The sequence below is a fragment of the Fukomys damarensis genome, unplaced genomic scaffold (genome assembly GCF_012274545.1).
Source record: "Fukomys damarensis isolate Sample0158 unplaced genomic scaffold, DMR_v1.0_HiC HiC_scaffold_1, whole genome shotgun sequence".
NCBI classification, from domain to species: domain Eukaryota; kingdom Metazoa; phylum Chordata; class Mammalia; order Rodentia; family Bathyergidae; genus Fukomys; species Fukomys damarensis.
The window spans coordinates 60,543,710-60,567,141 of record NW_022900913.1 but is presented as its reverse complement, the minus strand read 5'-3'; the positions used below and the strand labels follow the sequence as shown (position 1 = coordinate 60,567,141).

The 23,432-nt window shown below is 35.9% G+C and overlaps 1 long non-coding RNA gene across 2 annotated transcripts; it reads right to left on the bottom strand.

The window, feature by feature from the left end:
• Window positions 1-8,873: 8,873 nt before the first annotated feature.
• Window positions 8,874-17,858, bottom strand: LOC104858767. Of its 2 annotated transcripts, none has more exons than XR_779214.1 (4): window positions 17,810-17,858; window positions 17,602-17,724; window positions 10,727-10,936; window positions 8,874-9,095 (listed from the first exon to the last, which is right to left on the bottom strand). It is a non-coding gene; the product is annotated as an uncharacterized LOC104858767 (long non-coding RNA). The 2 variants fall into 2 exon arrangements; XR_779215.1 differs by having other exon boundaries at window positions 10,727-10,858.
• Between the last annotated feature and the right edge of the window lie 5,574 nt (window positions 17,859-23,432).

Here is a 23,432-nt window from a genome sequence, read left to right as displayed (position 1 = left end):
ATTGCCAGGGATTTAACTCAGTGGTTCTGCCAACTGCCTTACAAGTGCAAAGGACCCGAGTTTGATCCCCAATACCAACAACAAAAAAAAAAAAGTAGAAAGAAAATGCATATACGATTTTTTAGAAATTTTGAGTAAAGTGTAGCCCTACAACAAAGAAGGGTATCATACACAGAGGAAACAGAATCAAGACAGGGCAGCAACAGGGTAAATCTCCAGCATTCTCTCCTCTGTTCTCCACATTTATCCCATTCTCGCTTCTGCCACTATTTGGTGCTGCACCAATGCTAATGGTATTTCTAACACAGAAGCTGTAACAACTAATGGCACTTAAGTGTTTTCAAATATGTCTCCTTCAGCCAAACTGGAAGCTTCTTAGAGGCAGAGATCTTATGCCATTTGCTTTCATAACTCTAGCTTTATGCTTTAGATCTAAAATGTCTCATGTGTTTCAAGGGTGATTGGCTTATGGGGTGTTGGAGCTGATTGATGTCAGGTGGAGGAACCTGGTTGGAGGTGGGGCTGGGGCATGACTTGGAAAGGCACATTCTCATCTCTGTCTCCTTCCTTCTCTTTGCTTCCTGATTGCCATGGAGTGAGCATCTTTTCCTCTGCCTCACCTCTCTGCCATGTATTTCTGCCTTGGAGCCAGCCAACCATGGACTGAAACAATGAGCCCAAATAAATCTCTCCTCCTATACATTCTGGGTGTTGGGTATTTTGTTCCAACAACAGAAAAATGACTAAGACTGTGGGCATCCAGGTGAAGAGTAAATGAATTAATGGATAGATGGATGAAAGCAGTCTCATTAGGAAACTGCTATTATAAAAGAAGAAAATAATTCCATTATAAGTCATTTTCCTTCTTAAGTTGAAGTAGGGGTAAATAGAAGTTTTCAACAACGTAGGAAGCAAAAGTGATTCTGAACTGACTCCAGCCTAAAGCTCTGGAATAGTCAGTCACGAACTCAAAAGAAGCAACTTGCTAATAAAGACTCAAATATGATATTAAATGTAAGTACTGTACCTCTGGCACACTTACTGGAAAGTATAGATTTATGAATTACATAGTTTTAATGTGCTTTTTATACATCATTTATCACTGCTTCCACCATTGTATTATATAGAGAAATTCTTCTAAACTGCACTTTCATGTTCCCAAAGCTATTCTGAAATTACAGTAAAAATGCTTTCACATTAAATATCTGAAATTTTATTTTCTGAAAGCACTTTTGGCCCACTTAATTATTAAACCAATGGAGGTAATTACCATTTGGTTTGCGTTGTGATCTTGGTAATTATTGCTTCCTCCCAGGCACATGGTTTGTGCTGTTTTTATTATTCCATTTTCCTGTAACCCTTGAGATAAATTCACAAATGATTTGCATCTAGAAATTCTTTAGGCACTCTGACAAATGTCAGTTTCCTAATCCTTAAACCTCAAGGAAGCCACCTCAGAGAGACCTGGCTAATATAATCTCTGCTCTTCCAGGCCTCTCTAAAAGCTGTGTCACCATAGTGAGGTAAGTATATTTCAAATAATGTTGAGTGAAGACACAGATACAAGACTTGCATGTTAAGAAAGGAGAAAATAAGTCAAGTATGATAGTGCATACCTATAATCCCAAAACGCAGGAGACTTAGGCAAGAGGATCACGAGTTTGATTCTACCTTGGGCAGCTTAATGAGACTCTGTTTTAAAATAAATAAAGAGGGCTAGGGATATAGCTAACTGTAAAAGCCCTGGGTTCAGTCCCAGTATTGCCCCCACAAAAGAGAAGAAAATAAAGAACATATCCTCTGTTCTAATTGTGAGACTGCATGGTATAATATGAAATTTTAAGAAATAATGTAGTTGAGAAGACCCACTGCTTTGATTGTTGCCATTTATAGGTTAAATGTGAATCTAGGTAGGTAGTGGCCTGCCTCTCAACTTGGTGTTCTGCCTGGGTGTATTCAGCAATGGGAGGCTGGATTCAAATACCATTTATAGTTATATGATAATTCCCTCTACTTTGTGTGTGTGTGTGTGTGTGTGTGTGTGTGTGTGTGTGTGTAAAGTGACTTTTGAAATATATCCCTCTTTGGTCAGATCCAGGGCAAGTAGCAAGGTGGAGTGGGGTAGGAGCAGGTGGTCAGCTCCAGAAGCAGAACCCAGAAAGCTTAGAACCCAACTATATTGCCTATGAATATAAATCCTATATAAAATGTTTTATTTTGTAGGTCTTGGAAGGTAAGGGAGTCTGGAAAAAAGTGTTTTCACCCCAAGCACAGGAGTGAGATCTTGTCAACATGGCACTATTCAAATCCTCCTCCTGTGAAGGTCTAGTCCAATTATAACTTGTGTTTGTTACTTCTTTTATACCCAGCAGTGCTGTCCAGAAACTTTTCTGTCATTAGGACCTGTTTTGTAACCTGCTAGGCCCTGGGTAAAATAAAAATGCAGGGTCCCTTGTTAAAAAGTTGTTAAGACTTTCAAGACAGTAGCAGCATTAAATCAAGCATGATTCATCCATATTTAGGACTCTATGCAACTGCACAAGTCACACATCCCAGAAGCTGGTCTTGTCTCTAAGACTGAGACTATTTTATGTACAATTTCCATAAGATAGCAACTTGCAACATGTGACTATTGAGCATTTGAAATACGGCTTGTAAGGGCTGGGGATGTAGCTCAGTGGTGCTGTGCCTGCCTGGCAAGAGCAGGGCAATTGTGGAAATAAATTTTATATCTTAGTTTAAATAAAATAGCTACCATATTCAAACAGTACGCTACTATATAAATTATTTGGCACAATTAACTTTGGCCATTTTCCCCAGTCTTGCTGATATCCGGTTTTGTCATCTGTAAAATGGATATAATGATAGTACATACATTCCAGAGCTATTTTGAGAATTAAATTAGTTAACCTATTTGAATTCTTGCAACAGTATCTCATTGCTATATCTTACTTACTTATTTTTGGTACTGGGGATCGAACTCGGGCCCTTGCGCTTGGGAGGCAGGCACCAGAACCACTGAGCTAAATCCCTGACCCTCGTTACTGTATTTTAGGTCTGGAGTATGCCCCAAAAGGCTCATGTGTTCAATGGTGGGACTCTGGAGGGTGGTTGGATCATGGGGGTGCTCTATCCATCAGTGGATTAATCCACTGTAGAATCCATAGCTAAACGTGCTGTGTTGGGAGGTGGGGCCTGGATAGAAGAAGCAATCACTGGGGCGTGACCTGGAAAGCTGTGTCTCCCTCCCCAGCTCCTCTTCCTGCTTCCAGGTCATCATGATATGATCAACTTTGCTCCACCAGACACACCCACCATGCCCTTCTCCTTGCCTTGGAGCCTGCCCACTATGGACTGAATTTTCTAAAAACCATGAGCCAAAATAAACCTCTGTTCCTTTAAGTTTTGGTGCCAGGTATTGTCTCTCAGAGAGGAGAAAGTGACATAGGCACTAGCCTGTTATCGATGTTGCTTTTTAATGCTTTTATTATGATAAATAGAACTCATTTTTTTCACGTCCATTTCCCATGGGATAAGCCCAGATAATAACGGTAATTTTATCCTTGTCAAAAACTGGTTCATCCTCAGCACCTCCCCCCAAAACAAAAAAGGTTCATATAACTGGAGCTCTGCTGGAGGTTCTGAGGAAGGTTTGGGAATCCTGGTAACCATAAATAATTTAAATGGAACACAATTGGATAAAGTAAGAAAAGTGCCTGCAAGACACACAACATTTTTCCTTTCCATGCAGGTAGGGTTTGCCAGATAAAATACAAGATGCTCCATTAAATTTGAATCTCAGGTGAATGATGAATAATTTCTTAGTATAAGTATTCCCCAAATATTGAGTCGGACATACTTGCACTAAACAATCGCTTGTTAATGAAGTAAGTGTACTGTCATTCCTCTGAACTCATCCAGACTGGCCTGACTGATGGTCCACGTAAGAATTGATACAGAGCTTATCATTCCATTTTTTCCTTATGTAATATTGTACCAAGAAGAGGCAGAACTTCACATGTCTGAGCATTGTTCCCCTCAATGGAACAGTTGGAGAACGGTGGAAGTAGCCCAGAGGGTAGAGTGCCTACCTAACATGTGCACCCTAACACCATGATAAATAGTGTTCAGTCAAATTGTCCCAGAGATTTGATACAGTGTAGCAATTAGGACAGACACCAGAATCAGAGTATAGTATTAGTCAACAGAAACAGACATTCTAGATTGGAGGCCTAACTCTGTTATCAGCTGTGTGACGTTAGGTAAGATGTTTAACTTTCTACGATTTGTTTCTTCATCTGTATGAGTGAATTATATTTGTATCTCTATAAATGAGTTAACATTGTTAGTTTTTAGAACACAGCCTGGCACAGTGAATGCTCCATAAATGTTAGCTCTGACTGTTATCTCAGCTCTGGCTCTCATTGTTTTTATGATCTTGAACAACATCTCCATGATTCAGAGATTTAAGGCATCAAGTATGGGTAGGGAAAATGTCACTAGAAGGAATACAGGTTGTGAGACAGCGAGACACACCTCAACTATTAGGTTATGTGTCTGTTTGGAGATGAATTCAGTTGGAGGTACCTGAGACATCAGATTGAAGATATTTTGAAACTGCAGAATCTAAAGAATTGCTGCTAAAACTGGACTTGCCGTATGTTATCGGCAGGCAGTCTCACAACTGATCTCATCTTGGGAGTTTTCACTGGAATCTGTTTTTCCACCCAGAAAATGGGCACGTTTGTGATCCAAGTTATTACACAGATGGAAGATTAACCTTAGCGATTGAAGGAGTTGTGCAAATAAATGTATTTAAAGAATGATGTTTATATGGTTTATTTTTACTGCTAGCAGAACAGAGCTACAAGTCATTAACCTTGGGAAAAAAATCAGATGTCAGGATTCAGAGATGATTGTGTAATCAGTAATTTGGAGAGCATGTGGGCTTTTGTTTGGTTTTTCAGAAGCTCAGATTTAAAGGCTAGAAATTTTGCTTCTATTTGCTTTTCATGGCACTTGGTTCATTTTCTGCAGAGGTTCAATTTGTTGCTAAAGAGACTCATCACTAATTTGAATAATTATACACTGAACTGTAGGGTAGGACTGAAATTGGGGTTGATTGAGAGGGCTGAAAACAGACCAAACTCAAACTCCTTCCTGCCATAAGAATTACAGATTCTTATGCAACACACATGGCAGCACAAAAGAACATTTCCAATGGATTAAATTTGTTTTGAAAGAAATAGGCAAAAAAAAAAAAAAACCAAAAAACCCACACTTTCACTTAAGAGAGAGAACTAATTAAAACCATACCGAGACACCACTTGGTTTTCTATCAGTTTTTGTACTCTGAAAATTCAAAAATACATTATATTGGCAAGACAATGGGAAACAAGCCCTTTCATACATATTGATGAGAGTATAATTTGGCACAAAATCTGGAGAAAAATTCACCAAAATCTATCAAAATTGCATTAAAAGAGCATATGACTTTTGACCCAGTAATCCTACTTAATGGGGTTTTATCCTATAAAAATGTTTGTAGTCACATGAAATGATATGTATAAAGATTTTTTTAAAAGACTGAAATATACTTCACATACCATATTCATTTTTAAAGTGCACAGTTCAGTGATTTTTAGCATATTCACAAGACTATGCGATCATCACAACTAATTCCAGAACATTTTCATCATTCCTTCCATTCCCGATACCTTGCAACCACTAATCCACTTTGTATTTCTGTGGATTGGCCTATTCTGGACATTTCATACAAATAGAATTATATAATATATGGCCTTTTTGGCTAACTTTTTTTTGGTTTTTTGAGACAGGGTCTCACTATGTAGTTGAGATTGACCTAGAACTCACTATGTAGCCCAGGCTGGTCTCAAACTCAGCACGATCCTCCTGCCTCAGCCTCCTGAGTGCTGAGATTACAGGCATGTGCCACCATGCCCAGTTTTGGCTGGCTTATTTCACTCAGTACAATGATTTCAAGGTTCGCTCATGTTATAGATTGTGTAAATACTCTAATCTTTGGGGTTGAATAATATTCCATAGTATGGATGCATCATATTTTGTTTATCCATTCACCAGCTGATGGATAATTGGGTTGCTTCCAATTCTGAACTATTGTGAACAAGGTTACTGTGAACATTTGTGTACAACTTTCTGCAGGAACATGTTTTCTATTCTCTAGAGGAGTAGAATTGTTGGATCATATGGTAACTCTCCATTTAAGCATAAGGGTATCTTTTGCAGCATTGTTTGTAAGAGCAAAATGTGTGGGAGCAACAAATCTGTTCATTGATAAAGGACTTGTTAAACCATGTCACATTCTAACAACAGGATAGAGTGCACTCTGAAAAACAAGAGAACAAACTCCATTGCACTAAGGAAAGAGTTTCAAGATGTCTCTTAAAGAAAAGAAAGTGCAGCAGAGTTCGTATACTGTTTTAGCTTTTATATAAGACAAGTATAAAGGAATATTAAAAGTATTCCTAAAAATCTAAGAAAATTACAGGGCAAAGGGCAAGGAGCAAGTGTATTACTTCGATTATATACACTTTACATGTACCAAAACCAGAACAATGTGTTAAAATTCAAAGTAAAATGTTATAAATCTTTGTAAAATGTATAGTGATGAGTTACCATATGTTTGGGGTAGCTCTAAACCATGGTTGACCTGGGAGTACTACCGTACCATACTTCATGTTAAGAGTATTTAAGGGCACAATTGAATGATAGTTTGTAATTATAGAATTTTTTTATAATAAAATTCAAAGTTATTTAGTCAAAAACTAAGTCTATATGAAAAATGACACAAAAAATGCACAAAAAGTGGTACAAAAGAGTAGCAGTCTCTAATAAAGTTTTGGATATGTAGCACCAATGTTAGAATGCTGAGGAATGCTTTCAGCAGACCAACTGAGTCAGACTCTAGATCTTGGGCCCAGAATTCTACATTAAAGAATTCCCTAAGAATTCTTCTGCACACAAAAGTTTGAGCCTAATAAGATCTGAATAATTTGGCCTAATAGATTAAACAGATTTTTAAAAGTAATAGTTAATACTTACTATATTTTATGTTAGTGACGTTATTTCCTTGAGTTTTTTTCCATGAAAGGATTCCACAGGTCCATGATCTTTCAAGAAAACTTATTATTTTAGCTCACTAGTGAGGAAAATTATGTGGGAGCAATTGCAGTGAGAAGACAAAGTCCCAGGAAAGTAAAGGAATTTTAAGGACTACACAGAAGGTCCCTTTTGACTCTAGAACATTTCCTAAAACATTTACTTTCGTGCTTCAAATCTAATTAATCTACAGTCAGTTGAGTTTACTCTGCCAACTTTCCTAATGTCTTATTTAATCTAACATTTTCTTACCATTAAACTACTAGGAACAATCTGGAATATATGTCTAGAAGAAGTCTGTTCTTACTTGGAGCCGAGCCTACATAGCTAAATCAACCTTTGTGAGTCAGGGAAACAGCCTTCATTAAAAAAAAAGTCATTATATTATTTAACTACAATAAAAGGCTTTTTTGAAAAAATGATACTTACAAATGCTTTGTAACTTACTTGAAATTAACCAGACCAGCGAAGGCTTTTCAGACAAGTTGGAATTTAAGCTAGGTTTTAAAAGATAGAGATTAGAGAAGAAGCCCAGGAGTCTTAAAGAAGAGGAATCAAGTTCAGCTTCATAAAAAGATGTTGAGCATAATATACTTAGCATGTCTAACAAAAGTAAATTCAGCATATTTCCAAGAAAGAGAGGTTGACTTCTCACTCACGTAAAAGAAGTCTGGGAATGGGAAGACCAGCATTAGCATGGCATCCTTGTGATTCCCTGGGAGAACGTCACATGTGCTCTTTATCCCCAGCCTGGCATCCGTCCTCAAAGTCATCTGATATCTCAAAATGCCTGTGAAAGCTTCAGGCATCACACTGACATTTTAGGAAGAAATGGTGGCATCGGGAGGAGAAATTTCCATAAAACACACTACAAATTACATCTTTAATGTGCTTCCTACTCACATGCACATGCTTAGCTGTACGGGGTGCTGAAAACTAATATCAGCACAGCAAGATGCTCAGCTGAAATTAGGGTTCTGTTACAGTAAGAAAGGAGAGAATGGATATTTGGCAGACAAAAATAGTCCCCATCATATTGTGGTTTGTAAGGAGTATAGTCTAATAGGTAAGAGCTTTGAATGGGATAACAGAAACCACACTTGGAATCCAGCCTCTGTAAGTTATTAGCTATAAAATCTTGGGAAAATAGTAACTAAAACGCTTAAGGATCAGATTTTTCATCTCGGAATAAAAAGGAGTTTGTTAAGAAAAGAAAATGTGTGTAAAGAGCTTGGCATTAAGGAGATGCTCAGTGCACCACTGTTACTTTTCTTGTGATTTGTTAGAGATGAAGTGACTTAAAAGATTGTCTCTGACTTGAAAGAGTGAGCAAGCTGTTGTATTAGAGAAACACAAACACACCATTTATATAAGCTGATGAGATTACATATTTATTATTTTTTCAGTTTCATGAATATACAAATAATATAGTGGTCAGCAATACTATTTTCAAATACAAAATAAAGCAGAACTTCATTGCAGTACTTACTTTTCTACAATACCTTTAATGTATAGTCTACAGAATTTAACAGGTGTTAAATCAAATGCCATTCCCTCTCAATTGACCTGCCCAAATAAAGTAGAAATACAGATATTCCCCATGGGTTTAAGAATGAGATTTCCAAGACTTAGTCTTTTGAGAAACCATAAAATAAATCCAGAGGGATCACAACATTTTAGATTAAAATAAATGGGGGAAAAGAGGTATCTCTAATTTATTTATTTTTTGATGGAAGTGAGGGCAAACAGTGGAGGTGGCAATAATGGGAACTCAACTTTTTCTATTAGAAAGTTTAAAAGAGAGGAGAAACTGAGCTGGGTGAGAAATTCAGGTTGTAATGAGTTTTCACATTTGTCTCAACTCGATGAGTTTACTAGTCAAATTGCTCTCCTTTTCTGTGATATTTTCACCTCCACTGCTCTCCTTTATAGAATTGCTTCATGTGAATTCATTTCTGAAAATGAAAGAGGACAGGAAAAAAGTGAATGTTAGAGCAATGACAATTTTTTTTCTATTTTTATTGGGTTTAACTTATCATAAGCCAGATTTAATTTTCACATCTGGACTGTGATTACGATCATGGTTATTTTTATTGAGGTAAGAATTAATATTAGATTCCCCAAAGTAGAGGAGAATTCAGTATTATATGGTCCACCTGTCCTTCTGATACTTGAAACCATCTCCATGTGATTGCCTCCTTCCCCTCTCTCCTCCCAGCCAATGACCATGTACAAGTGCTAGGACATTTGCTCTTCAACACAAGCCATCCCTGCAATTATAACCATGATTCCTTCCATCATGAATCCATTACATTCCTTTCTCAAATGCGCACTCACTTGCCCTACTATAAGTCTGCCTATTGCAGCTATGCATAAAAGGCCTAACTAACCCCCTTTCTACCTGGAAGGCTTTAGAGCTTTTTAAATACACAATTTTTATATCACCTAGTGTTTTATTCCCTCTGCACTGAACATACTCAGTTTCTTTACCTACTTTCCTCAACTCGGTTTTTGAGTCCTTCACTTTCCAGGTGATTTCTTCTTGTTGAATAACTCAACCTGCATCAGGACCCTGAACTGCTTCTCTGTCACTTAGAATAAAGTGTCTCATTTCAACTTGGATCTCAATGCCACCTAGCAATTCTATTATTTGTCCTTGTTGGGGTATGCATGTATGTATGAATTTATCAGCCAGGTTTTTATTGTCCCTTTTGTCCCCATCTTAAAGAATTACCTCTGCTAACCTGGAAAAGCTGTTGCTGCTATCGATCATACTGCTATTATTAGTCTTTTTATATAAATATAAACATATATATATATACATTATATATAAATTGAATTTTGGGAAACTTTAACGGTGCTGCCAACTTTGAAAAAAGTTATCCCAATTTACTGTGTTGAGCTAGCATTGTACAGAAATGGACAGCCATATTGGTCTAGAAATGTTAAATATTTTTCCATTTGTACAGGGGTAACACACTGTACTAAATATGTAAGGTCATATCTACGTGGGTTTGATTACAGAAACTAATAAAGTATTCTCTAAATAATGAAAAAAATAAGATAAGACTACAAGAGCAAGAAGCAATTTAAATATGTTCAGGGACCATTTTCATCTTCAGAATTAAGGATTATTTTAATGTTACATCATTGCCTTTTCTCTTTTAATTTCCTTTTTAGTTTTATTTTAGGATTCCCTATTTTTAATGTTCATACAGAGATTTCTTTAACTGAAATACCGAATAGTTTCTCTGGTGTGAAACACTATAATAGTACACAGGATCCTAATGAGATAAGTAATAATGTGAAATAGGAAGTAAAGGGCTAAAGGTGTAGGGAAAGTGGGAAGGGTGGGGGAAAGGTAATAAGGGAGAGGAAAAAAATATGAGAAACTGAAAAAAATGGAAATAAAGAGTTTGTAAATGGGGAGGGGAGGAGGGGGTGAAGGGAGGGCAGGGACAAGGGGAAAAAATGAGAATCAAGACCTACTATGTAAAGGTACAGGATCCCAATAATGAATGTAACTGTATTGTATACCTAGATTGTACCAATAAACTCAATAAAAAGAAAAAAAAAAAAGAATTACCTCTGCTAATGACCCACCAGGGCAATCAGAAGGTAGGTCTCCTTAGCATGAGTTGGATCTTTCCAGCATAGGTCTTCATGTGGCCTGTCTTCCATCTGTTTCTCTGGGCTCACTCTGCACCCTGCCTTCTGCCTGAGGAGATCAACACGGACTCTGTCATTGGACCCTGTCTCTTCTGGCTTCCTGTTACATTTGGCTCCTGAGGAGCTCCTGGAGGAAGAAGAAGAGTTGAGGACGAGAGCTGAGTGTTCTGTCCCTGGCTTCCTCTCTAGTTGACCTGGGGCTGACCATCTCACTCAACTGTGAGCCACTGCTCATCTCAGGTCCACCTGCAGCTCTCTTCCTCCAGGCTCTAGTTCACTCACTTTCATCCCTTTTAGCCAAGCAATGATACAAACTTTGTTACTGTAAGAACCAGGGTTCTTGCAGTGTCCCATGGTTTCCTTATAACCCAATCTCTGCTTTCCTTCTCAGTAAACTCTGATTTATCTCATCCCAGGGTGAGAGTGACTCTTCTCTCTGTGCCCCGATGAAGGCAGTGCTGTCTTGCAGTCTTAGATTTCCACATGGAGCTGTCCCTGTGAACTTGCTCTTGCTCCTCTAGGTAGGGCTGTGCTGAGCTCTGCTTTTATACAGCCCTTAGCATTTCTCACCAGCCAGCACTTTCCCTTCCCTCAGGAAAATTCTATTCCTTTCCATAGGAGGAGATTTGATTGCTTTTTCCTTCTGTAATCTTGCAAATCACGTGGTCTTCAGATGAATAGTGATTGGAAACCTGTATCAGGTATGAATGAGAGCTCAAGTTTCTGAGTCCAAGTCAAGCAGGAGACTAGCTAGGTATTTGTGGAATCAGTGTTATCTAAGATGAGTTTTGTTTTTGTTTTTATTTTTTTTTTGGTACTGGGGGTCAAACTCGGGACCTTGCATTTGTGAGATAGGTGAGTTGCCACTGAGCTAAATCTCCAGCCCTTTAAACTGAGTTTGAACAGACAAGTAGGCAGTAGCTGCAGGTCAGGTAAAATGTAGATCAAAGAGCTTTTCAGGAGAAAAAAAATAGCTTTTTGGGTTTTTTCCAGTATAAGGTATTGAACACAGGGCCTTCACACTGAGCTACATAAATAACTTTATATTTTGTTACAAAATCTTGCTAAGCTGCTCAGGTGAGGGTCAAACTTGTGCGATCTTCCTTCCTCTGCCTCTTAGAGTACTATAATTATAGTACACCACCACACATGACTTTTTGTTGTTGATACCATTGTTGTTGTTTGAGACAGAGTCAAACAAGTCCAGGCTTTGTAGCCTATGATGGCCTGGAACTCATGGTGATCCTCCTACTTCACCCTTCCAAGTGCTGAGACAATAGGGGTACACTGCCATGCTTGGCCCAGAAATACAGGTTTTAAAAGCCTAAATGTCCTTGCTGAATAGGGAAAAGAAAGAAGATCACAGAAGATGAGGCCTGTTTTCATAATTGTGTTCATCCCACTCTAGCCCCTTTGTGCTTAATAGATAGTCCTTGTACTACTTTACCAAGAAAAGGCAGCTGTGAATGTCTCCATTTTATTTCACACTCCTTAGGTCATCCTCCTCCCTTCTTCAAGATTATCTCTTTTAACTACATTCCCACTTTAGGAAGAAGGTGATAGGGAGAATACTGTAATTACAGAACCATGCGGCAATTCAGATAAAGGACTCAGGAAGAAATGGCCTGTTAGCCGAATGTGGCCTATGCAGGTTTTGGAGATCAAGTTTTATTGGCACACAGCCAACACTCATTCATTTCAGTATTGTTTATGGCTGCTTTTCACTGACAGCAGCAGAGTTGAGTGGTTGCCACACTCTGTATGACCCACAAAGCCTAAAACATTTACTCACATAAGCCCTTCCGGCAAAGTGTGTTGACTTCTGATCCAGACAAATGACCCAGATGAGACAACTGTATTTGAGAATTCATGATAGAGAGTGAGAAGTCATCAGATTCCAAACATAGGAGAGCATACAGCTTTTGCTAATGGGTTGAATGTGAAACTTACAACAAAGGGGACAAGAATAACTGTATTGTGTAGCTTGAATAACAGGAAGAACAGACTTATCATTTACTGAAATAGGGAAGGCTGTGGGGAAAAATTGGATGAGGTGGTAGGGAGCAAAAAGTTTAGTTTCGTGTATGTTTGGAGATGAGTTTGAGATGTCTACTAGACATTTAAATGGAAAGATCAGACAGCCTTTTGGAGGGACAGGGTGGGTTTCATCAGAAAGATCAGGGACAGAAAGGCAAATTTGAGAATTATCAGTATGTGTTATTTAAAACCTTGTGATATATATAATAAGAAGTCTGTTCGGGATTTTATGGAGATGATGATTACTTCTGTTTAGGAAAATCATGGAAGATTAGTCCAGGAGTTCAGATTTGATTTATGTGTAAGAGATCAGTAGGTCCTTTGCATGCAGAGAAATATTTGAATTGTATTCTAGCAGAGTGAATAGCCTAAGACAAAACATTAGTCTTGTATTTTTTGAAGAAGTGACTAAATCAATGTACTTCCTATTTCAAGGGACTCAACTTTTGGAAAAAATGCTTAGTGATTGACAGATAATTAAGGATAGATTGGAGGCAAAGATTGAAGATTGTCTGTTCACGTGTGGTAGTTGATATACCCAATTTCTCAAATATTATTCAGCTCCTACTCTGTGCCCAAGGATATCTTCATCCTCATTTTATGGTTTATTTTATCTCTGTGATAATTGTCACTACTGATCTCCCCCTGCTTGAAAACTTCTAACAGGCTGCGTCTTACTCTTCTTGTCCTCCTCTTTTCCTCGGACAGCTTTCTTGCAGTTCCTTTCTTACTTCCACTTCCTCCTCCCTCTTCCTGTCTCTATTTTGCTTCTTTCTGGTCAGTCTCATCAATGTTTATGATTTCAATCTTTCTTCCAGTATTCCCGATTATCTGCCTCCATCTCATGTTTTAGCTCTAATTTTCAAATTATTATATCCCACCACTTTGGGGACATTTTACATGAATGTCCCACTGACATGCAATTATTTCTCTTACCAGCCTTTTCTTCTTCATGAATAACCTATTCTGGCTAAGGGTCACCTTTGTTTCTCTCTTCTGAGTCACTAACACGACTTTCCCTCTGTGACTTCTTCACTGTCACCTTAGAATTGATTATTAAACTTTATAACTTCTGTACCCCATCTCACTAATCTAATCCCTTTGTTACCTTCGTAACTGCTTCCTTAATTAAAGATCTTATTTTCTCTTATGTGGGCATTAAACTTTCCTATCTAGTTTCTCTGCTTTAAGGCTTTTTCACATCACCTATAATTTCAAGTAACTTTGTAATATGAAATATGATCATACTATTCCTTTTTAAAGCACTACTGACTCTCCATTCTCTGTAGTAATGGTTTTCAAAAATTTTAAACATAGCATAAACTTTCTTTTTTAGTTGAAATTGTAAGTTTGGATCCTCTTTTTTCAGTGTCTAACAGAACAGAAAAAATAAGAAATCTATATTCATTTTAAAATTATTTAAAACGTATTGCTTTCCAGATATAGAACAGTTATTATGCCAAGCACAGTAAATATGGACAATAGTAGCAACAATGAAATACCTACTAAGTGATTTCCCTGTGCCAAGTGCTATAAATTCTTTGTATACCTGAATTCATTTAATCTTTATAACAACCATATAAGCAAGAATAAGAAATGGTTTCTTCTTTTAAGGAATTTTCTGGGGGTGTGTGCATGTTCATGAGTGCATGAATATGTGTGTAAGTGTTACCTGGATGACCAGCATTTTGTCTCACTGATAGCTCATATAAGGAATCAGAATTTTTGATGGCCATTGATCAAAGCTACCTCACAAGTGTGCTGAGCCTCATCAAATTGATTAGCTTGTGAACTGGGAGCTTGGAAATGATGTTAACCTTCCCAAGGGTAATTTAAACAAAAAGGAAGCACTGCAAAGTCATCCTAGTTAAAAAATAAGATCACCTATCTCTATACCCAATCCTCGGCTCTGCCGAAAACACGTTCTGGTCTTCTTACCTGTGAACTATTGCTTGTCAGTCAGACTTATCTAATGTGTCAGCACCACAAGAGGAACCTGAGAAGAGCCAAATATTACAATTTGTTGTTCATGGTTTGATTGGTGCTGTGATTTAGTAAATTACTTTTTCTAAGGGTTCTTTTTTGGCCTATTTAAGCCAAGGACTAAATATAGCAATAAGAATTTAAATTACGTTGGCTCTTGACTGAATTGCTCAATATTCCAATCTCTAGACTTTACTGTGCTGCCAGGGGAAGAGCAAAAACAGTTGACAATGATCTTGCATTACTGATTCACTCTACTCATTAGATTATATTGAAATATTATGATTTGCTGATCTCAGTTACTTACTTTTTGCCTCCGGCCATTTCAAAGTAACTTTGCTACTCTATAACAAAATACAAAATTATTTGGAGTAAGACTTACTAATTGGAAGTGATTATTTTTATATAGAAAATTAAGCTCTTTATTAAATAATGTTATATTACCACAAGAATTACATTTCACAAACAAGTAATCAGTAAGACTTTCACTTTAGGTATTTTAGTATTGTTAAAGTCTAGTAATTGTTAGATTTAATTGTATTCTTTGCATTTAGCCACACAAATAAAATCAGGTTATAGGTTTGCATTATAATATATTATCTTATTGGAAAAAAATAAATTAAAGAATTTATTAATTCTTGGATTAAAGAAAAGCCAAGAAAGTATGCTTTTGTTAAACATATGTAAAATATTATAGTTATATACATTTTTGTATATTTTTTGTAGAATTCCTTTACTTTATTCAAAGTAAAAATGCTTTCTTCATAAGTCCTATAAAGCTCTTGTGTTATATATTCCAGAGACTTTTCTACATTCATTTTATTTATTTTTAATTGAATTCATGATCAGTGAAACAGACACGCTTTGGGTGAGATGTTTGTTCCCTGTGATTTAAGAGGATAAAACAATGGACTATTCTTACTAATTTACCTAGAGTTTTCAATATATGACAAGAGTACAAATTCATATTTACTTCATTACTATAAATGTGTTATAATTTATCATGGATATAATAAAAACAAATACATTTTAGTTTAATAGGGCATAACTATATCTTTGGCAATCTCTTCAAGTATTTTTTGCTGTAATTAAAATAACCAAAGTTATTCATTCTCTTAGTAATCTTGCCCAATTTTCCACATATCAGAAAAATGAAATGTGTTCAAGTTGCTATTATTATTATTATTATTATTATTCCTTTATTTTGTCCTCAGGCTACCTCAAGCTAAATTACTCCGTTTTCAATAGTTGCATGCTCTGCTATGTTTTATCTCCTAATAGCTAATTGTGTTATATTTCCTATGCTAAATCTCTTGACTGTTCAGTTAGCACCTGAATTTTATAAATGTAGGGTACTCAGTGGGAAATGAGCTTTAGGGTGTTGTGATTCTCAGAGTGCTAGTAGGAGCTGAGGAGTGAGGGAAGCAGAGGATACAAATTAAATGGAAAATATTACCTGAAAATTTAAATTACGTTGGCTCTTGACTGAATTGCTCAATATTCCAATCTCTAGACTTTATTGTGCTGCCAGGGGAAGAGCAAAAACAGTTGACAATGATCTTGCATTACTGATTCACTCTACTCATTAGATTATATTGAAATGTTATGATTTGCTGATCTCAGTTACTTACTTTTTGCCTCCGGCCATTTCAAAGTAACTTTGCTACTCTATAACAAAATACAAAATTATTTGGAGTAAGACTTACTAATTGGAAGTGATTATTTTTATATAGAAAATTAAGCTCTTTATTAAATAATGTTATATTACCACAAGAATTACATTTCACAAACAAGTAATCAGTAAGACTTTCACTTTAGGTATTTTAGTATTGTTAAAGTCTAGTAATTGTTAGATTTAATTGTATTCTTTGCATTTAGCCACACAAATAAAATCAGGTTATAGGTTTGCATTATAATATATTATCTTATTGGAAAAAAATAAATTAAAGAATTTATTAATTCTTGGATTAAAGAAAAGCCAAGAAAGTATGCTTTTGTTAAACATATGTAAAATATTATAGTTATATACATTTTTGTATATTTTTTGTAGAATTCCTTTACTTTATTCAAAGTAAAAATGCTTTCTTCATAAGTCCTATAAAGCTCTTGTGTTATATATTCCAGAGACTTTTCTACATTCATTTTATTTATTTTTAATTGAATTCATGATCAGTGAAACAGACATGCTTTGGGTGAGATGTTTGTTCCCTGTGATTTAAGAGGATAAAACAATGGACTATTCTTACTAATTTACCTAGAGTTTTCAATATATGATGAGTACAAATTCATATTTACTTCATTACTATAAATGTGTTATAATTTATCATGGATATAATAAAAACAAATACATTTTAGTTTAATAGGGCATAACTATATCTTTGGCAATCTCTTCAAGTATTTTTTGCTGTAATTAAAATAACCAAAGTTATTCATTCTCTTACTAATCTTGCCCAATTTTCCACATATCAGAATAATGAAATGTGTTCAAGTTGCTATTATTATTATTATTATTCCTTTATTTTGTCCTCAGGCTACCTCAAGCTAAATTACACCGTTTTCAATAGTTGCATGCTCTGCTATGTTTTATCTCCTAATAGCTAATTGTGTTATATTTCCTATGTTAAATCTCTTGACTGTTCAGTTAGCACCTGAATTTTATAAATGTAGGGTACTCAGTGGGAAATGAGCTTTAGGGTGTTGTGATTCTCAGAGTGCTAGTAGGAGCTGAGGAGTGAGGGAAGCAGAGGATACAAATTAAGTGGAAAATATTACCTGGCATATACATATAATCTTTGAATTAAACATCTTAACGGCGGTAGCCAGAATCATCACTGGCTTCAGACGAGTGTTATCTTGCCATGTTCCTTTGTCTAGATACTCTCAATGAGATGACTTCTGAAAAAGAAAAAGGACTAATATTTACCAAGCACCCATAGGTGCCAGACACTGTAGATATTTTTGCATTTCGTTTGATCCTCACTAAAGTTGGTGTGATTATCTCTCTTGTACTATTGGAGATTTTGAGGACGAGAGTAGTTAAGTGACTTACCCAGAGTTCCACACATTACGCAATAAACAGAGCTAATACTCTCGCACTCACGTTAGGGGGTGGGAATGCCAGTGGGGAACGAGGGGGGACAGGGGCTGGGGTTGAAAGAAGGGACTAAGCAGGTCAACATGGATTCCACACTTTTCCCTTTGAATGTTGACACTAGAGTCTCATCTTAGGACACCATGGCCCTAAAATTGTCACATGAGAAGATTTGGAAATAAGTCCTTTACAGAAGTGACTGTTTTGTATTCATTATGCACAGCTTCTGGTTTAAGCCTGGTGTGCTTGAGTAGACACTTGTTTATCTTTATTTTTCCCATAACACCTTCCATGTTTTATCATTATTATTCAATATTTGTTAAATTGAATTTAGAATCTTCTTCCAGAAGTGACAAGAAACATTCTATAAAGTTAATTATAATAGTGTCCACTCTGGGATATTTACATGTATCATAGTAATTGAGAACCCAATTACAGAATTAAAACCTGAGCAAACAAAAAACAGTTGACCACACTGGACTGTAGATACTGCTAAAGAAAGGGCAAAAGGAAAGTGGGAAGGGATTTAATACAAAGGATCCATAATTTTTAAGAGTTTTAAGATTTGAAATTAAAATTAGAAAACTCGAGTATGAGTAATTAGTACCTCATATTTTCTGTGAAAACAACTACCTCTGCTGCCTATAGCTGGAATTACCAGTTATACCAAGCAGTTTCTTCTACTAATTGGGTCAGGTTATATTTTTAGTACAATTTTATTCTAATGAATGAACGTCCTTTCTATTAACCTGAAGAAACATGAAATAACAGGAGAATATATCAATAGGGACTTCAAACTAACTGTATATGCTAATGTGACAGAAATGACTGCTTGAGGACAATTTTACCATATCGATTGCAATTATGAAGGGAAAATAAAATCTTCCTAAGTACTCTTCATTTTCTCTGAGTTAATTACATTTTATAACCTTTGCTAAACTCTTCAAACAACAGAATCTTATTCAGACAGTAAAAAGAATTCTATTATCTTCCAAAAATTCTGTCAGATTGATGGATTTACCAGTTTCCTTTATTTTCATTCCAAGAAAATTTCCCCTCCATCATTATTATTGCAAATGTGATCACCAGTATCTTTTATTGAATCTGTAGGATATTGTGCTGGTAGAGAAACATCAAGAGTTGTAAGATTTAGTCCCTGTCTTTGAAAAATGTATCATATATTGGAGACATTTAGGTCAGTTAAAATTGGCTCAGAATAATTTGTCCAGCCATCATGGAGAACTTAGACCCATTCCATGGAGAAATATGGCATTAGATATGTTAAAATAAACCCTACCATTTAAACTTTACTAAGAGATACATATTTTAAAAGATGATTCAGGGCTGGGATTTAGCTCAGTGGTTCTGCTGTCTGCCTCACAAGCTCAAGGTCCCCTTCTCCAGTACCAAAAAAAGAAGGAAAAAAAAAAAAGGTGATGCAGATGACATTAGTTACCCTCTGCAGGCAGAGTGAAACCCATTGAGTCTTAGAGGATCAAACCCTAATTCTCTGAGGACTTTATTTGGGTGATTTGGGAAAGTATTTCAAGTTCCCTCTCTGCAACTAAATGGTAGTGTGACTATTACTTACAGCACATTATTGTTCCCACCGCTATGTGAAGGCACAGGCTCTCAGTGTCTCTGACCTGAAAGAAATCCTGTACTGTTGAATATGATGGCAGGAGCCTCACCCTCCTTCTTCAGAATATACTGATCAACAGTAATACTGGATTTCTGGTAGATGCCTCCAATATACTTTAATTGTCAGCCTTATATGTGAAAATGTAACATTTTTTGTAATGTAGACATGATTTACAAGTTCATTTTCTAATGCACTCTAAGATGATACTCATCAGTTGTTAGTATAAAAAAGTAATTGGCAATGGGAAGTAAGAATGATCAAATCATGTGATATGCATATACAAATGCACAAAAAAGAAATCCATTAATCTATATGACCAATGCACACCAATAAAAAAGATGTGAAACGATATAAATACAAATATAATTTTAAAACAAAGTAATTAACATCATGACATCTTATACATTGATTTTCAATGTTGAATTTGAGAGAAATAAGGAGGAATAACTTTTTTCCTTCCAAATTGAGGGTGTGGAAATAAGTCACAGGGATAACTGCACAAGTACAGTTCCTGAAAATATGCTGTAGCTGTATCTTTCTGGTTTGCTTTGCTTAGGCCTTACACAATTACCAAATTTCCTTTATTAGCACATTTAATTGAAAGTTAATATTCCATTTCCTTTATCAATGGCATTAGTAGATAGCTTTTCTAAAATAATGTGCAGTTATACACATCAGCAGTTTATGTGGGTTAATAAGATCATTTAAGTGTTTCCACATTCACACTGCAATATACTCTCAGTGAGGCACATTAAAGATAATCTGCTTAGAGTATTAAAAGTGTTTACAGTTTTAAGCTTATAGATGTATATCATATATTTTTAAGTTTTCTAAAACTACAAAATATATATATTTTAGTTGGATGGAAGCATTCTTAATAGAAGAAATTTTTATAAACAAATATCATATTTCATACCAGCACATATAAATACCCCTGACTGACTTTTTTAATAGGATAAACTTTACTTTTTAGAGAAGTTTTAAGTTTATAGAAAAATTGAATGTAAAGTACAGAGAATTCGTATATACTCCCTATGGCCCACCCCTCCACAACATCTCTTCAGCTGTGGAGTTTGACATGCCCTTTTTTGTAGTAGGAATTAAACTCAGAGCCTTTGTTGTGAGCTACATCCTAAGCTCCCCTTTTTTATGTGATTTAAAAACAGAGTCTCACTAAGAGACTAAGTTTGCTAAGCTGCCCAAGCTTGGCTCAAACTCAGTCTTCCTGCTTCAGCCTCCCTGTGTGATGGGGTCACTGGAATGTACCATGATGCCTGGCTATCTGGCACTTGATGGGCCCATATGGGCACATTAGGTGATCCAAAATGCATAGTTTAAATTACAGTTCATGCTTGGTGTTGCACATTATACATTTAGACAATGGATAATGACATAGATCCACCACTATAATACTATGCAGAACATCTGCATTGCCCTATAAATCTGTGCTTTACCTATTCATCTTTCCTTCTCTCCTAATTTGGTGCATCCACTAATTCTTTCTCTGTCTCCATATTTTCACTGTTTCCAGAGCATGGAATCATGTAGCATGAGGCCTTTTCATATTAACTTCTTTCACTGAACATCATACCTTCAAGTTTCTTCCCTGCCTTTTCATGTGTTTATAACCCTTCTCTTCTTAACATTCAGTAAGATTTCATTGTCTGAATGTGCCATGGTTTATTTATACATTCTCCTGTTGAAGGACTTCTTGGTTACTTCCAAGTTCTGACACTGATGAATAAAGCTGCTTAAGAATTTGTGTGTACGTTTTTATGTAGACATAAATTTGCGATTCACTTGGGTGAACACCAAGGATTGCAATTGCTGAATCATAGGGAAGGGTATATAGTGTTATTACATGGTTTTAATTTGCATTTTTCTGATGACAACTGATGTGGAACATCTTTTTATGTACTTACTTCCCCCTTTATATCTTCTTTTGATGAGGTCTCTGTGCAGGACTTCTGTCCATTTATTAATCAGATTGTTTTCCTCTTGTTGAGTTTTCAGAGCTTTTAGGTAAATATTGGGTAACAGTCCTTTATCAGATGTATTTTTTGCAAATATTTTCTCATAGTGTGGCCTTTGTTATTTTCTTGACATTGATTCACAGACTAAGTTTTTCACCAATTTTTTTTTTTGAACTGGGGATCAAACTTGGGACCGTGTGCTTGTGGGGCAGGCGGCGGAAACTCTGAGCTAAATCCCTGGCCACAGACTGTGAGTTTTTAATTTTAATGAAGTCCAGCTTATCGATTTCATATCTCATGGATTGTGCTACTGATTAAGCCAAAGAGTCATTGCCACATCCAGTGTCAGTTTGGTGCATTTACCTTATGAGAGTTTCGTGGTTTTACACTTCACATTTGGCTGTATGATCTATTTTGATTTAATTTTGTGAGGAGTGTAAGGTATGTGTCTAGATTCTTTTTGGTTTTCCTGCAGATTTCTAGTTGTTCTAGAATTGTTTGCTGAATATAATGTTCCATAATATTGCCTCTGCTTGTTGACAAAAATCAATTGTGTGTGTGCATGCACGTGAGAAAGTGTGTGTGTGTGTGTGTGTGTGTGTGTGTTGGCCTATATGCACTCTGTTCTGATCTGTGAATCTACTCCTTTTTGTCAATACTATGCTGTCTTAATAATCATACCTGCATAATAAATCTTAAAGTTAGATAGTGTCATTTTTCTGACACTGTTGTTGTCTTTCAGTACTCAATTGGCTATACTGGATTTTTTGTTTCTCTATGTAAATTTTAGTCAGTTGGTCAATTCATACAAAATAGTTTGCTGGGCTTTTGATTGGAATTTTGTTGAACACATATATGCAATTATTATATCCTCATGATTAATTGACCCCATTTATAATGATCTTCTTTCCTCTTGTGACAGCTGTTTACTTAAACTATCTACGAATCTTCTCTACTCTAAAAGGAGCCACGCCTTCTCTCTTCTGGTTACCTTTTGCATGGAACATTTTCGTCTATCTCATCACTAGTAGATTGTTTGTGTGTCTTGAAGCTAAGTAAATATCTTCTAGACAATGTAGAGTTGGTTCCTAGTTTTCAATTTACTCATCCTCTTTATGTCTTTTGAATAAAAAATTTAACTCCTTTACATTTGAAGTATTGCAATTACAGATAGGTAAGGACTTGCTACTATTTCCCCTTTTCGTTAACATGTGTTTATAATACATAATAAATATACTCACCACGGTAAATTGAGATATATATATATATATATATATACACACACACACACACACACACACATACTCATCAGGATAAACTGAGATATATATATAGATATATGGTCTTAATTTTTTTTACTTCCCATTACTCTCCTGCTAGTTTGTTGTTTTCTATTTTATAATTCACTTATTCATTCCTCACTTGCCATTTTCCTTTGGTATTTGATGAGTTTTGTGTAGTGGTGTGCTTAGACTTCTTTCTCTTTATATTTTGGGCATCTGCTGCAGTTTTTTCTTTGTTATTATCACACATTTTCCCCTATATTTTGTAGTTATAATAGTCTATTTTAGTAGACCAGCATGGTGGTGTGTACCTGTAATCCTAGCACTTGGGAAGCTGAGGCAGAAGGATTGCTGAGTTTAAGGCCAGCCTGAACTACATAGAGACCTTGTTTAAAAAGAAGAAGAAGAAGGAGGAGAAAGAGAAGGAGAAGAAGATGAAAAAAGAATGAAGAGCTCTTTTTATTAAGCTGACAACTTAACTGTGATTGTGTACAAAAAGTCTACCCTGTAATTTCTCCTCTCCCCACATTTTATTGTTATTGATACCACAATTTATATTTCTTATATATAATGTACCCATTAACAAATTATTATAGCAATAGTTATTTAAAATA